General features: G+C 45.1%; 1 long non-coding RNA gene across 5 annotated transcripts in view; it reads right to left on the reverse strand.

The window, feature by feature from the left end:
- Window positions 1-17,071, reverse strand: part of LOC143422004 (uncharacterized) — a 119,896-nt gene that overhangs the window by 7,452 nt on the left and 95,373 nt on the right. For 2 of the 5 annotated variants that reach the window (XR_013101586.1, XR_013101585.1), the window contains exon 1: window positions 227-4,157. The exons of the other annotated variants lie outside the window; for them this stretch is intronic. This is a non-coding gene — a long non-coding RNA (uncharacterized LOC143422004). Of the gene's footprint in view, window positions 1-226; window positions 4,158-17,071 lie in introns of those variants that run through there. 5 annotated transcript variants of the gene reach the window in all.

Below are 17,071 nucleotides of genomic sequence, written 5' to 3' on the forward strand. Positions count from 1 at the left end.
AGTTAAGGTTAGGTAAGACAGGTAGGCGAGAGGCAGCGAGAGAAGGAGGTAAAAGAAGAGAGCTGAGCCTCAGAATCAGCGCTCACAGCCAGTGAAGCATGCCAGCTTCTGCCTCACCGACGTGAGGAGGGGCGAGAAAGGGGCGGGGGGTGTGCGCACACACACACACACACACACACACACACACACACACACACACACACACGCACACACAGCCTCTACTTACTTTGTGTCCAAACCTGCAGGTCTCGGGCGCAGGTTGGTGACAAAGGGGGAGGACGTGCACGCACACCCAAGTTAAAGGACAAAAACCAATGTGCCTGCTGATCTCTTGTCTCGCTCCGCTTTCTCTTTCCAATCACATGCAGAGGTGGAAAGGAGGGAAGACAGGAGAAAAAGAAAAAGCATACCTCCCTCTCCCTTCTCTTCCTTCCCAGAGAGTCTCCCTCAGTCTTTTTCTTTCTCCTGCCCGTGCTGATCGAAGGAGAACGAGAAGAGAGGGAGAGATCATCCATTAATTTGCCTCACAGCTGTAATCGCTTACAGCCAGAGGCCCACTTTTCCTCTGTATCAGACAGGGTGGGGGGTGGGGGGGTTAGGGGCAGGAGAAAGTCGTCCTTTTCTCCTTTTTTTCTCCCACCTCGCTGTTGTCCATTTTCCAAACAGAAAACAAATCCACTCTTTTGCTGGCATGCAAAGAAAAACCAACAAAAATCCACTTTTCCAGTCTTTCTGTCTGCTGTCTTATTCTGCGCCTCACACCAGCCGACCTCTTTCACACTATCCTCTCAGAGAGAGAGAGAGGGGCCATAGAAACATTGCTACATGATGTGCTTTGGCTTATACAGGCTACATTTAATCTCCACTGGCTCCCCCAGGCTTTGGTATGGAGAGAGAGGGAGAGAGAGTGAGAGGGAGGGAGGGAGGGAGGGAGAAAAAGAGGAGAGATGATGGGGGGAGGGACAGATGGAGCGAAACGAAGGAGAGCAGCGACCTACAACTGGCTGCAGGCTCAAATCAGCGACGGGCCCGAAGAGGCTGGGAAGGAGAGAGGAAAAAAAGGAAGAAAAGAAAAATCCCCGAGACCACACTGCCCTCTTGCTTTCCTTCTGCGAGCGATCGACCGCCTGCGTCTGCAGCCCGGCTAATCTCCCGTCACGTCGTGCTGCTTCTCAATGCAGCTGCAGTAGAAAACCGAGCATCTGGATCTGCAGCACGATCCACCTCTGTAAGCCAGCCGTTGTGAAAAATAATCATGCTACATATTTTACAGTCTCCCCGTTGACACGTTCGCGTACGTGTGCACGCGCAACACACACACACACAATGCAGCAATCCTCATTTATCACCTGCTTTGTGTCCAGATAGAGCCAGTCTTCTGTCAGGTGCTAATATTAGCCTGCTTTGATGGTGAGAGCCTGCAGCAGGCAGACAAAGGCGCACACGCATGCACGCTGAGGCGTGTAGGCTCAAACACAAGTATGGTTAAACTTCACACGCGTGTGGATAAATGTGCAAAAGCCAAAATAATAAACCACCTGGCTAATGAAACTTTGCATCCAGCTCAGGTGCCACCGATTTACCCATCCCATTCCGCTCTCTCCAAGTATTTATTATCTGCTGGTAACGGCCAGGAATCTGCACCCGGCCAGCCAAGCGGTACGTCAAGAGAGACCCAGATCTGTCAGGCTGTAGCCCACGCGCACGACAACAAAGCAGCAGGACTGCAAACAAACCTGCAGCAGGTCTGCAGAGCCAGAAACAAACACGGCCGCTGGGTGGGGCGACGACGGGCATGACGCGCTCCCGACCGGAGAACTTGACTGACACCTGTCACATCGGACCATCGCAGCTGAGGTCGGGAGGTCGTTGCTATGGCAACGGGATGGCGAAAAGAAAGGTTCAGGAAGAGGACGTCTGACCTGTGCTGACTGGATTTCTGTGAAAATCATCAATGTTCAACTGGAAACAGTGCATAAACATTTTGCAGTAATTAGCACCGTCAGGAGATTTTTCTGTGTGATGTCAGTAACCTGATGGCGTGCTGGCCCGGAGCAAAGCTGGCCGAGAGTCGTTCTGCAGCAAAGGCAGATGCAAACATTAAACGTTGTGTGAAATGTTGCTAAACTACTCACCAACACAGTAAAGATGTGAGATAACTTTACGCACAGGAAAATGCTGAAAACCAATAATGAACGTGCTCGTGAGGAGCACTCAGCAGTGAACACAGCTCACTCAGAAACCATCCACAAATGCAAGTTTGAAATCTCTCATGCATAGAAAACACATAAATAAATATGATTCAGAAATGGAAGCACTTTATTTACTGGAAAACTCCCTGTGGTCTCACTAATTACAACATCTTTGGAAATTACATATGCTGCATTCTGTGGCCTGAGAGCCAGTGATGCTCAATGACGTACACAATCTGTGGAGCGATACATCTGCAGCGTTTCTTTGTCACTGAAGGTCTTGCTCATTTCAGCAAGACAGTGCCAAAGCACACTCTGTACGCAAATTTAGCCTTGAAATGATTAAAGGACCCACAATCAATCTTGTTTTCATTTCACAGAGCATACAAGCTTTTGTAGAAACTGAGTTTTCGTGATTTTAATCTTGATTTTATTTTTTATTTTTACCAAACCTGATAACAAATAAAGGCTTGACTACAACAGGTCAACTAAAAAGGTGCACATATACTCTTGACTTCTTAAATGTATTTTTAAAAGTGTCAAATTCTGCAAAAAAAGATGGAAAACGTAACTAAAACTTTCTCCTGGGACTGCCCACAGATGTATGCACACATGGTCAATGTAAAAGCACACATGCATTTGTACAAATGAAATTATTGCAGTCTTCTAACCTGAGGTGGATCCTTCACAGGGTTAACCAACAGGGGGCAGCCTTATGCTCCTCTGCTGTAAACATATGCACTTGTAGACGAGTGCCAGGCCTCAGTATATAACATATGAAGGCCAGTGCGCTCATGTTACTGCTGCTGAAGAGGGAGTGTTGGACGCTGTAAATCCAGCAGGTTCACTGCTGCCAGCAGCAAAGCAGAAGAGGCAAAACGTCAGGGTTAGAAGACAGCCGCAGAGGGAAGAGCTGCTCGGTTTGCATTCAGGATTAGAGTTCAAATATTGCTGTTTTGATTTCTTTGCAGATCCACTCCAAGGCTGGAGAAGCCAGCCCAGAACCATGAAAATGTCTGTTTTGCTGTGCAGTAATCATTTCAATCAGTTTATTTCCTGTTCCTCCCTGACTGTCACAATATTTCACATGTCACACAGAATGACAGCAGCAGTCTGCATCTGCCGATTGGAAATATTGTGACAATAATTGTCGAGGCTGACAGCAGATGTTACTGATGGCGAGCGGACTGGGACGCTACAGTGGCGGGCTCCCGTTTGAATCCCGTGCTTTTCTCCCCTTCGTATCCATCACCGCACAAACAGCAAGACCGAAACAGCCGGCCTCCTTCCACGCAGTCATCAGCACTAATGAGGTTATCGCCGTTGCCTCGGAACGGAAACCCGGTGACGCTTCGGTGCACGTCAGTCCTATCGGCCACGCAACAATGCAGCGTTTCTGATCTCACAGGCCAACGCTGCTGCCTTCACATCAAACATAGAGTACAGATCTCCGCTGCCAGCTGGCACACAAACAGAGCTGGAGTCGGAAGTACGCAAAAAATTACAGGAAGAGACATTCACACTTCGGCTGTGGACATCCGATACACTGCAGCACAAGCAAAACATGTCAGAAAATTACTGTCAACAATTTTGGGAATAAATGAAGAAAATGTTTCTCAGTTTTTGGATAGTTGGCGAGACAAAATAAGAAGTTTATTGAACCCAAAAGAAACATCAATGAAACCAGAAAGAGGCATTTCAAAATATTTTCCACAAAGGTCCAGATTTAATGCTTCACAATATTAAAATGCAAACGGGTATCTGACCCCGAACAGGCCACAGACCAACTCATGATGTGCAATCACACACACACACACACGCGCACACTAACAGGCCAAAAAGTGTCGGGAAATGTTATTGACCACGTTGAGTGTGCGGTATCTCGATTTAGCACGCCGTTAAATAATAACAGTGGACTATATTGATCCAGCTGTGCAGAGTGCCGTGCATACCTCAGGGAAAGCTAGGAGGTTGTACAGTTATCTCCTGGGGTGTAATTCTCAACTATACAACCTACTACCTCAACCTGGGAGCAAGCAGACCTGGCCAACAGGGCTCAATGGCGTGAAGCAGGAAAAGGAAGCTGCTCACGGGCTCAAAGAGTCGTATCTTATTGGTTCGTGACATCACTCCATCCCATCTGTCTTGGCAGTGCAACTCTGTATCTTAGATACGGTCTCTATATACAAAGCAGATAAACATGCCTTACTCCACAGCTTCTCCAAACCCCTGACTTCTCATTGACCCTCACACACACACACAGACACACACACACACACACACACACCTCTGCCCAAATGCTGACCAGATTTTTAAATTCGCCTTGGAGTCAGAAATGTTGCACTTCTTGCTGCGTTTGGCCCTTCGAGCTTTCCTACGCAGAGAGAGGAACGTGCACACCTGACACTACAGTATATACACAACAGTGACATCAATGTCACAGCTGCTAAACGTCTCCAACATGAGACCTGAATCCATCAGTGCACACACACACACACACACACACACACACACACACACACACACAAACAAACACACACACACACACACACAAACAAACACACACACACACACACACGCACGCACACACACACACACACACAAACAAACACACACACACACACACACGCACACACACACACACACACACACAAACACACACGCACACACACAGACACACACACACACACACACAGACACACACACACGCACACACACACACACAAACACACACACACACACACGCACACACACACACACAAACACACACACACACGCACACACACGCACACACACACACACAGACACACAAACACACACGCACACACACACACACACACACAAACACACACGCACACACACAGACACACACACACACACGCGCACACACACACAAACACACACACACACGCGCACACACACACACAAACACACAAACACACACACACACGCACACACACAGACACACACACACACACAGACACACACACACACACGCGCACACACACACACAAACACACACACACGCGCACACACACACAAACACACACGCACACACACAGACACACACACACACACGCGCACACACACACACAAACACACACGCACACAAACACACGCGCACACACACACACGCGCGCACACACACACGCACAAACACACACACGCACACACACACACACGCGCACACACACACAAACACAAACACAAACCCATAATCTGACTGGTCACATCTGCAGATTTTTCTGTATGGAACTACAGAAAAATATTTCCACATTTCTTCAAATTACTAATGTATATTTCTGTAAAACCAGGTGCAGAGAAACAGCCTGTTATTTAAAGGGTTTCTTGTGAGCTAATTTGGAATTTTTATGGTTAAAAACATCAAATAAAAATCAGTTCTTGAAGCAGTATTTTACATTTTTCTGGAGGGGGGGATAAGAAATTAAAAATGCTTCCTGCTGCTCTTTTTTAACTGTCAGCATATGAGAAGTAATGGCCATTTGTGAGAAAACAAGCATTACCGACTGTCATCTGTATGCATTCTCTAATTGGGCCAGCGTCTTCTTCATTAACACCAGGAAGGCCACACCGCAGCTAATTGACTGCTGACTGAAGAAACCTGCTGAGTTTTCTGCAAGCTAACATTTGAAATGCACACAAGCTGTAATTACATTTTTGCTTTTAATTGACTCCTTGTTGGCTTACTGTTAACCTCTCAAAGTCCCATTTCTTCTTCTACAAAGAAACCATTTCAGCTCGGAGGACGTGTGAGGAGTTTTGTTGCACAGTTAAACGGCGATTCGATGTATTTAGAGTAAGAAGTTAGAGTTCAGCTACAATTCAACCCCGGGACTGTGCCTGTGACACAAACAGTTAAAGCTTTTGGGAGCCCGTGCACAGCCCCCGCCGTTTGCCGCTGATCCTGCTTGGGGTGGTTGGAGCTGCACAGACGCAGACCTGTAGATACAAGCTTGTGGTGTCACTTAACACAAGTTCGGATCTACGGGTTTGGGGCTGCGAGCAGATGACTTCAGGAATCCATCAGCGTGGCGACACGGAACAAATGAGCAGCTTTAATTATGGAAATCTTTTAGATTTATGGCAAACGTATTTGTCTGCGTGTGTGCAACAAGTCCGACTGTTTCCCCGAGCAGCAGGAATCAGCTCGAAAGGCAGCAAAGAAGAGAAAAGCTCGATTCCACCAATTAACACGACTCATAGCTCCAAGTGTGATACTCTCTGAGCCCAATATTCAGCTTCAGCCTGGAAAAATGATTCACGAGTGAGCAAAGTTTAGCCTTTAACAGAAAACATTTAATCGCTGTGTTTAATGCAAAAAAAAAAAATAAATCCACATAGAAAAAAAAAAGAACTGAAATAATAATTATAAATAATTTTCCCACAAAAACAATCATAAAACCTTTATTTATGCCTCAGCACACACTGGAGTCACTCACTGTAGGCCCACAATGCACTGCATCACAGCCAGATACTTGAACCTCATATTATGCGCCTGCAGTAGTTACGCCGGCTCCTCTGTCCCACTCTGACAAAGTCGTTTCACTGAGCGATGGCTGGAAAAATTCACGCATGTGGCTGCTAACAGAAAATGTTCTAAACAGCAGGAAAATGCTCTCTTCAAAAAATCAGTCAATGCCAGCTTGAATTTCTGGATTATGCTGAGTTCAAACTAATACAATTAAAGACAAAAGTTCTTAAGAAATGCTATTAAAGAGGTTTTAATAACTGAATACAGAATTGCGGCACAGATATTTATTATTTGACATTTGCTGGAATTACAAAAACTATAACGACAAAATATTTACAATTTTGATTTCTGGGAAAGAAAATTTTTTTACAGCTTTTAATTTTGCAAATGTTTTCCAGCAAATTCACAGTATAAAAATGTGATTGCAGGTAAAACCCAGCGATGCACTTTAAGATGACGCGGAGCCCACATTTGAACACATTCTTGTCTAATGTTGTCGTTCTGCAGCACAAACACCAACAGAAGAAAACAGAATGAGTTTTAACTTTCAGACATTTAAACTTCCTTCTCCTTCTTTTCCCTCGGCCTGAATTTAAATGTGATGTCTGACTTTGAAGCTGTTGCCAAGTTGCTTAAAGTATGTCAGTGGGCCTCTGCCAGCGAGCTGAAAGACACCTTGAGATTGGCCGAACAAAGAGGTCGGCGGGGGCCGCAGCACCCTGCCAGCCCGCGCTGCCGCACCAGCGTGCGTGTGCGTGCGTGCCAGAGACAAACTAAAACAAGCAAAAGGCCACCACCTGCATTGTTCGGCAATGAACAACAGCAGTGGCAGCCAAACCCAGCGGTGCTATACGCCCAGTCTACCCAGCAACAGAGGTGGTGTGTGTGTAAGAAAGGAAAGGGGGCAGGGGGGTCAACAGAGGTGAAGGAGTGAGAGGTGAGGAAGTGGCATGTCGTTAGCACTTTGTAATATCATGCAGCGTAAACAGATATTCCTCGCGGGCCAACAGGTAGCATCAGGCCCGTTTCACCACAGCAAACAGCAAACGGTAAACACGACAGGAAAAATCTGCAACCACACTGCTCAACATTACCAGCCTGAAAGCAAAGAAAGGGAAAAAAAGGTCCGAGGACACTGGTAGCACGATGACTTACCGATTTGCCTTTACGTTTAGTTTCCAAATGTTTCTTTTCTCTACTCTGCAGGGCCTACGGTGCTTTGGCAGAAGGTACGGGCAATCATTTCCACTGTGGCCCATCGAAAAGAAGAACAAAAAAAGGCTCAAACATGCAACTACAGTAGCACGAGCACCCTGAAAGGCAGCTCGAGAAGAGGGTAAAGAAAGAGTGAGACAAAAGAAAAAAGGCAAAGGGAAGAGAAACTAGTGAAGGGGGAGAGAAGGAGGGAGAAGGAGAAAAGTGAGCGATAAGAGAGAAAACCCAGTTTTTCTTTTTGGTGTTTTTACAATTTTGCTTTAGCGCGCGGCAGCAATAAGAACTATACGCAAGCGAGAAGCCTGTTAATTCTACAAACTGCCTCCCTGCACTACGAGCAAATGACAAGCAGCATCTGTTTGTAACACGGCCAAGATCCCAGCCCTACGAAGAAGAAATTAAAGTGAAAAAAAGGTTTGATTTTCCTCTTTTTCAGTCTTTATCTGCAAAACTCTCCTCCTCTCTTTGACTCCCTCCCTCGCTCAGCTGAATAAGGCAAAACAGAAAAGAGAAAGGGGAGTGTGGAAAAGCAGCGAAAGGAAAATGCAGCCATGAAGCCGTCCTCCTGTCACCCCTGAACCTCTCCCCCTCTCCTTTTTTCCCCCTCCTCTTCCTTGCACACTCCTTCCTCCTCTTCTCCTTCCTCTGCATTTAAAAAGCAGGGAGGACAGGAGAGTCCAGGTACAGCTACTACTCACTCAGTCCTTCTCTTCCCAAAATGCCCTACTACTCCGACACAAACACTTGGAGACGCACACACACACACACACACACACACACACACACACACACACACACACACACACACACACACACGTATCCTCGTCTCCCAGAGCGTCACACACAGCCAGAAGCAGACTAACTTGCATGCACGTACACACTCGTGCGTGCACTAACGAGTGCATATACAGAAACACACACATGCACGCACACATTTCTTGGAAAGCTTCCCCGCACCAAAAACAAATACCAATCTTTAGTTAGCCTCAGCTGCGAACAGAAAAGAAGGAGTCATTTCGGGACTTGGCTCTGGTTTACCGAGGCACAGATACAGACCATTTCTCCATATGCCTGCCTTTCACAGCTCGGGAGCAGCTCCAGATTTCACTGTATCATAATACTGCAAAAAATGTCCTCTGTCACTGATATCTTTTGATAACATGCAGCTCCAGTAATAAGACCGTGAGAGTGGCCGGCACTGGGCGAACACCGGGAACAGGGGCTTGTTTGGCACGGTTTTAGTCTCAGAGCGATCAGGTGCAGAGGTGCAGCTCTGTAAATGCTGGTGACAGCACATACACTCTGGTCCATCATAGGACATGAGTGGTTAGCAGTTGAATCGATACGGCACTCAGATAGTTTTGAAATACGCACTCCCAACTGACAGAGGGCTGCAAGTTTGGGCTTTTTCACACAAATTAAATTCAGGTAGAAGATGCAGATATCTTCAAGAATTAAACTGCAGCAGTATCAGCTCCTTGAGACCCACTGAAAGCTTACTCTGTCCCTGGTACTCTTTGGTGTTACAGACTGGCTGTTTTGGCAAACAGCCGTGTGCTGCATGCTGACATCACATCACAGGAATTCTGGGTATTCAAGTGTAAGAAATAGATTGTCCGAAAATAACGCATGTGTGGATCCGATTACACAGTTTGTGGGCAGAGGCTCAAGCACTCGACTACGCCAAACCTTTACCAATCCGCAGCCATATTTGATTTTATCGTAGATTTCACCCTGAAATAAGTTTGGTCTATTTTAGCGTTATTCTGTGTTGTGCCTTCAATTGATGGGGTTTTTTTTCACTTGTCATTCTGCAAACAGCGCTAGTTTGTGCCACAAGGGGTCAACATTTAGTCATCTCGCACTAGTTTTTCTGAAACTAGGAATTACTTCCTGTCTTTAGAAAAAACAAAGACATTTTATTTATAAGAGTCTGTCGTTTCAAGTTCCTTTATATTGTAAAAGCCTAAAGTAATAGAGAGAAAACCCCAACAATCAAACTACCCCGTTTGAGCAAGCACTTGGTGACAGTGGGAAGGAAAAACTCTCTTTTAAAGGGAAGAGGTCACCTGGTATTCCCTCCCAGGAAGTCTCCCATCCACGTACTAACCTGCCATACACGGCTAAGCTTCCAACATTAGACAGGACTGAGAAACACTGAAAAAAGGTGGCCACACCGTAGCAAAGTGTTGTCCCACTTTTTCAAACAGATTACTGCTTAAAATGTGACCATATGAAGTCCACATGAGGACCACGAAGACTGAAGGTAAAATTGTAGCTGTTTTTTATCAACTCTGTGTACCAACCAGCTTCCTGTTAAGGTACCTGGCACTCAGATGTTAGCAGCAAATCCAGCAAGTCACGGACGTTTAAAGTCGAAGCCATTGCAAATCAGCACATTGCCCAGTAACCTCTCCATAGTTTATCCCCGGTCAGTTACATGCCAAGAGCACCCCATAAGCCTTAGTCTGGTTACAACCAATCAAAGTCCCTACAGACTTTACAAATTCTCCCACGGCCTGTTCAGTTACTCTTTACAGGTTATTCAGTGTTGTCTGCTTCACATGTGAGTGCTGTGTCACAGGTGTGCACTCTATAATTCTGCTCTGTCTTTATGGACATTTTCAACAAAATCTTCCATGAGCTTATACATGTAGTCAAACCTACACTTACATTTGTAGTTGAATTTTTGGGAAATCATTAAACTGGTGAAGCTTGTAGCCATTGATACTTTAAAAAAGAAGAACATCTACACTAGATTATATGCATTAATACTTTCTGGCAGTCCACAACTGATTTAAAGTTATGCTGGAGGAAAAAAAATCTAATTTCCACAGAAAGAGACTGCCTCAGTGAACACAATGTGCCTGTATTAGCATGGCTAATTTTCAAGCACAACTTTAATCATTTTAACTTTCAGTTCTGACCAGACAATGAACGGTGGAAGATAAAATGTTCCTAGCTTATGTTTTACCTGATACCTCAGTAAGTTCGTTACACAGAAGGAAACACTGTGAAGCTTTAAAATAAGCAGAGTTGACACTGTGGATATTCACTAACACGTGTTCCCATGGTCAGCTGCAATGGTTTCGTTGGGGAAGGTGTGACCCAGCAGCTGCTTTTTTCCTCTTTAAAATGTAGCTAAATCTTCATACGGGGCTGCTAAATTTCCTAAACAGTTTCCCAACGTACCCATTTCGGACCAGCGTTAAAGTCCAGCCCAGACAGGACAACAAACAAGCCAAGAACACGAGGAGTGAACCAGCTTGTTGTGCACTTCTGCCCTCTAGTGAGCCTCGACCGATTTCTCAGTGGCCTCGACCTACCAACTTCAGTCCAATCTCTAGCATACAGATAACTAGCATGAAATTTCCTTCAGGGAACAAAAACAAATATACCCTTTAACTCAAAGTAGATCTGCAATAATCTTGCTATAATGAAATTTGACTGTGTCGAGTTCATAAGATGTGTTTGCTGCAGTCCTGGTAATCCTTTCAAATTGCTTCATGCAGAAATGAAAGTTGTACGGTGCCATTTCATAGATCGTGGATTATGGGTTCTGCCTGAAACGCACCTGATGAACCCAGGCCCGAGTCTCAGTGCCCTGGACGGCTGACTGTAGCAGCTCTGCGCACACTTCAAGGTGAAGCGTTTTCACTTACACAGCTGCTAATAGCTTCGATTCCATGCAAATTAGGATTCTGTAAGTACGCCGTTTTACATCTTTGTTCAACTTTACTGGCGCTTTCCTTCATGCAACACGAGCGGAGAATATCGCCTTTTCCAAAATTCTGCGTCTGTACCCCTTCCATCTTCTCTCCTCTCTTCTCCCTTCGTCTGATATTCTGCTCACGCACAACTGCGGCAGCCCTCCTCCAATCGCTGGCATTAATCCACACCTCAGACCCCCCAGACACACTGTCTGCTCTCCCACAATGCACCTCAGCTCCAAAACTTTCCCAGACACATTTGGCCTTCTCTCTATCACTTACCTCTCCCTCCCTCTTCAACCCCTTTTCTTTCATTCGGTCTCCCCGTGGCTCTTCATCGTCCAGTTTCATTCGCTCTGCCTCTTTCTTTCTCAAACTCTCTAAATTTCCCCTTTCTTTCCATCTATTCAGCCGCAGCCTGTCTGACAAAAGTATCTCCTAATCTTCCCCAGAGTCCGTTTGACATGAAATGGCGGCACCGCAACGGTCCGACACTGGCCGTCCTCACACTCGAGTAGAACTCGTCCACCTCGCTTGGTTTTTCAAGTTTTAGATTTCACATTTGAAAAGCATTTTAATGTGACGGACGTTGAGCAGACTGACGGAAAAATGCCAGGTCCCATTTCAATGAGTTAGACCAAGACAAAATGAAGACAACAGCAACGAGTTTGTCAGAATCTATGAAAGGTTTACGGTTATGACCACTTCTATGATTCCCCATAAAGAGAAAAAATTTGGCACAAGTTCTACCAAAAACAGATCCAACATAAAGGACACATCAACAACCAGAACACGATGGAGCCAAAACATCTCTCCAAACTAAACACAGAGGAATCCCTTTCTGAAATAAGCGGAGTTCATGCGACTCTCTCAGAACAACATTTTTCATAGTTTTGATTTTCTGGCATTTTTTCAGTTAGTTTCCTCTTTCTGCTCTTCAAACCGACCAATCCCACCTGCCGGATCACCTGGAAGTCTGCTCACCTGCTTCCACTCTGCAACTCAACCCTGTGGTATAACCCAGGATGTCTTCATGCCTTTGCTCCTTTTATTAAACCTTTGCTTGTACTTTGAATTCGGTCCTTTTTGCGTTTTATAAATTAAGCTCGTGTGTTGCTTTTTACAGCCTGCCTTTTGTGTTGCTCTCTTGGGACCGATGAATGGAATTCCTATAAACTGACAATAGACTACAATGTTATTCACCAATGTGCTGAATGCCCCATTTTACATTTGTTTAGCGGCGGACTTGTGTTGGTGAAGAGAGGACGAATGTACAGGGATTTATTGGAAAGCCAGAAATCAGACATAGCAAAAATGCAGCTTTATGATAAAGATACAGAAACATTTATTTAAGAGATGTGAGTCAAAGCGTCTCCTGAGGGCCACCAGGAATGAACTAATCAACTGTTTTCCAAATCCTTAGTGGGATGCCAAGCTCCTTAACGCTCTTGCACTGCACGGTCACTAATTTACTAATTACTCACTCATTTTTTCTTTGGCACTCAGTAAAGAAAGACCCCTCTGCATTACTCAGCATCTGTTGGCTTGGCCTGGTGATCTCCCCTCTGATGGTGTTTACTTCATACGGTTTTAACGTTTGTGTGATCTCGTTTGGCTCCAGTCTTGGGAATCTCGTTTCTTGCACTGGGAAGAAAAAGCTAAGAGGATTGAAACTGAAGCTGCAGGCAGACATGATGGGAAGTGTAGATAGAAACTGGAATGAGTCAGTCCTCCTGAGAGACAGAGATTCATCCAAGATGCGACTAATAATGAATGAAGTGGATTTTATTGTGATGAGATTAGGACGGGGCATTCTGACCTCACCTTCACCCAACATGGCCATAAAATATTTAAACAACAAATGATGGATAATGCAAAATGTTACATTTCTGGCATCTGGTTTCATAAAGTCGTATAACTGAATTTGCACTCAAAGATTAAGACTGTCATCTTTTATTAAAAAAAAGGACGTCTTGGTTTTCCTGGAAGAAGATGAGAAAAAAAGCTTGCTCTGGCTATCTGCCCAATCTGTCTTTGGCCCAGAAATTGCCAACCAGAGCATCTCTATCAACAATACAGCTGCGTGAGTGTTAAATGATATAGTCTGCTCTGGGGTGACGAGGAAAAATGAGTTTTTAAGAGGAAGAAAAATCTCTCCTGCACACAGAAAGGTATTCACAAAAGCACGATTCGGTACCGCACTTTGCACTAAGATATAATGTAATGCAAACAAGCCGGATCATATGTGTCGTGTTCGAGGTGGATGATGACTTGAGGACATCTGTGTCTATGCAGCTTTTGTATATCAGCAAACAAATTCATGGGTCTAACCCTCCCGCACAGGCTTTGTTTGCCTTTCTTGCCGTCCTTTTGTTTCCTTCATCGTACCAAACGCTCCCTCGTTCTCTCCTCCTCCTCCACCCGCCCCCTTCCGCACAATCATTTCCCCCTCTCTCCATCGCTCTGCCTGCCCTGCAAACATACTCCACCCCCCTCTCTTCTGTTTGTGTCCTCATCTGACCCTTCTGGGCCTGGATCCCTGCCAGTGCCCATTCGGATCGGGCACAGCTGGTGCTGCCGCTGAAAGCTGAGCGCTGTTACCGCCACTGTGTATTGTCTGACAGACATCTTCATAATGCTTATAGCCCTGCTTCGCTCATTTTCACGGTCTCAGAGCATTCGTTGTACATATTTCTGTGTTACATTCCACATAATGATCCCATCCTTTCGAGGGTGAGCTATCTAATTGGATCTGCTATTCCTGAGGAAATGTGACGAATTAAAAAAGAAAATGAAAACACAGTGAGAGTGAAATAAACACAAATGTGTCTGCCATTGCAAAAAAGGACAATACAAAGACAAGATGAGGAGAAGGGGCATTCGCACTCCTCTCGCTTCAATCGGTTGTCATGGGTCGGTAAAGACCAGGAAGTTGAGGGCGTGCGCCTGCGGCTGATTGGACGGCTCGCTTGGTGCCGATAAGCTCAGTGAAAGCAAATGACTAAAATCAATGTGTGCTGTGCGGACGAAACCGCAAACAAGCTCAGACAACACACGCCTGAAGCACAGTAACAACAAGTAAATGCTCATGTTAGGATCAAATGCAACAGAAGGGTGCCCGTGCACAGGTGATGAAGATACGGTGATAATATGAGATTGTTCAGGCTTCTCAAAGGAAGTGCTATTTATTATGCTCCGGGGTCCATCCATGCCCATCAGCTAGCATCTGCAGCTCGAGCCTGTCAGAGAAACATACTAGACGTATGTTTGAAATGACAATTCAGTTTGCCAACCAAAGGAGCTGTGTGGTTCAGCAGGTTTGAGTTTTCCTCAAGTCCCTGAGCTCACTGAGATCACGGCTTTCATAAACTGGATCCGACCGCCTTCACAGCCACAGAGAAGATAAAACACTATTAAGGTGACGCTTGAAGCCAGATAACAGGAACTGTTCTACGACTTGATGACACTTCATCACAAATCACTGAGAATTCTCAATCCTGATTGGCTCATGAAAATTAGATCGTGGTTTAGACAAAAAGCAGAAACTAACCAGTAGGGCTGGGCCATGTCATACTGTTCACAGTAATACAATGTTGGGCACTGATAAGAAAATGAAATATCACGATAGAATATGGGTAAAACGCTCATGCGCAGTGCCTCTGTTTTCATACGCACATGGCGGTGACGGAGAACGAGAAGGGCGACAGCGGATCGTTGAATGAGACGGATGAACCAGAAAAGGTTTGTAAAAATGCGAAAACCTCAGTGATGTGGAACTGGTTTGGCTTTTGTCTGTCAGATACACAACAAAACACATTTTTTTTGTAGAACATGCAAGCGGGCCGTCATTATTGGCGTGTTTTCCGTACTATAAGGCACTCTTAAAATCCTTTAATTTTCTCAAAAATCGACAGAGCCCCTTATAATCCGGTGTGCCTTATGTATGAATTCTGGTTGTGTTTACTGACCTCAAACCGATTTTATGTAGACGGCGCTCAAAAATCTGTCTGTACGACTTTGCTAAGCTACGAACCCGCACCGCTCGATTGATTGTCGGAGCATTACGGCTATCGTAGGCAGGAGCCTCGCGGAGTGATACGTACTGTGCTTCAACATAATATTACCATATTGTGTCTATATAAGGAGCCCAAAATGTCCTTCAACATGTCCTTCAACGCACATATTAAACACATATGTAAGACTGCGTTCTTCCATTTGCGCAACATCTCTAAAGTTAGAAATATCCTGTCTCAGAGTGACGCTGAAAAACTAGTTCATGCATTTATTACTTCCAGGCTGGACGACTGTAATTCATTATTATCAGGAAGTCCTAAAAACTCCCTGAAAAGCCTTCAGCTAATCCAAAATGCTGCAGCAAGAGTCCTGACAGGGACTAGAAAGAGAGAGCAGATTTCTCCTGTTTTGGCTTCCTGTTAAATCCAGAATTGAATTCAAAATCCTGCTCCTCACATACAAGGTCTTAAATAATCAGGCCCCATCTTATCTTAATGACCTTGTAGTACCATATCACCCTATTAGAGCGCTTCGCTCTCGCTCTGCAGGCCTACTTGTTGTTCCTAGAGTATTTAAAAGTAGAATGGGAGGCAGAGCCTTCAGTTTTCAGGCCCCTCTTCTGTGGAACCAGCTTCCAGTTTGGATTCAGGAGACAGACACTATCTCTACTTTCAAGATTAGGCTTCAAACTTTCCTTTTTGCTAAAGCATATAGTTAGGGCTGGACCAGGTGACCCTGAATCCTCCCTTAGTTATGCTGCAATAGACGTAGGCTGCCGGGGGATTCCCATGATGCATTGAGTTTTTCCTTTCCAGTCACCTTTCTCACTCACTATGTGTTAACAGACCTCTCTGCATTGAATCATATCTGTTATTAACCTCTGTCTCTCTTCCACAGCATGTCTTTATCCTGTCTTCCTTCTCTCACCCCAACCAATCACAGCAGATGGCCCCGCCCCTCCCTGAGCCTGGTTCTGCCGGAGGTTTCTTCCTGTTAAAAGGGAGTTTTTCCTTCCCACTGTCGCCAAAGTGCTTGCTCATAGGGGGTCATATGATTGTTGGGTTTTTCTCTGTATCTATTATTGTACAATCTACTGTACAATATAAAGCACCTTGAGGCGACTGCTGTTGTGATTTGGCGCTGTATAAATAAAATTGAATTGAATTGAATTCAAAATGGCTCCTGTTAAGAGACATGCTCGCAGTCACGCAGTAGAACATGGGAATAGAGCAGCTGTGAGAGATTTCAGCATTAATGAATCAACGGTGCAGAAGTGGAGGAAGCAAGAAGAATGAGTTGAGAAAAGTTTGACTTATCTGACTGTTTGGTTTCGCTTCATGCACCTTATTATCCGAAAAATACGTATTTGACTTATTTGGCACACTCCAGTTTCATGTCGCAAAGCAGCTCTTTTTAACTTGTGTGGATATTATACATGGTTATGCTCA

Source organism: Maylandia zebra, linkage group LG14 (genome assembly GCF_041146795.1).
Source record: "Maylandia zebra isolate NMK-2024a linkage group LG14, Mzebra_GT3a, whole genome shotgun sequence".
NCBI classification, from domain to species: Eukaryota; Metazoa; Chordata; class Actinopteri; order Cichliformes; family Cichlidae; genus Maylandia; species Maylandia zebra.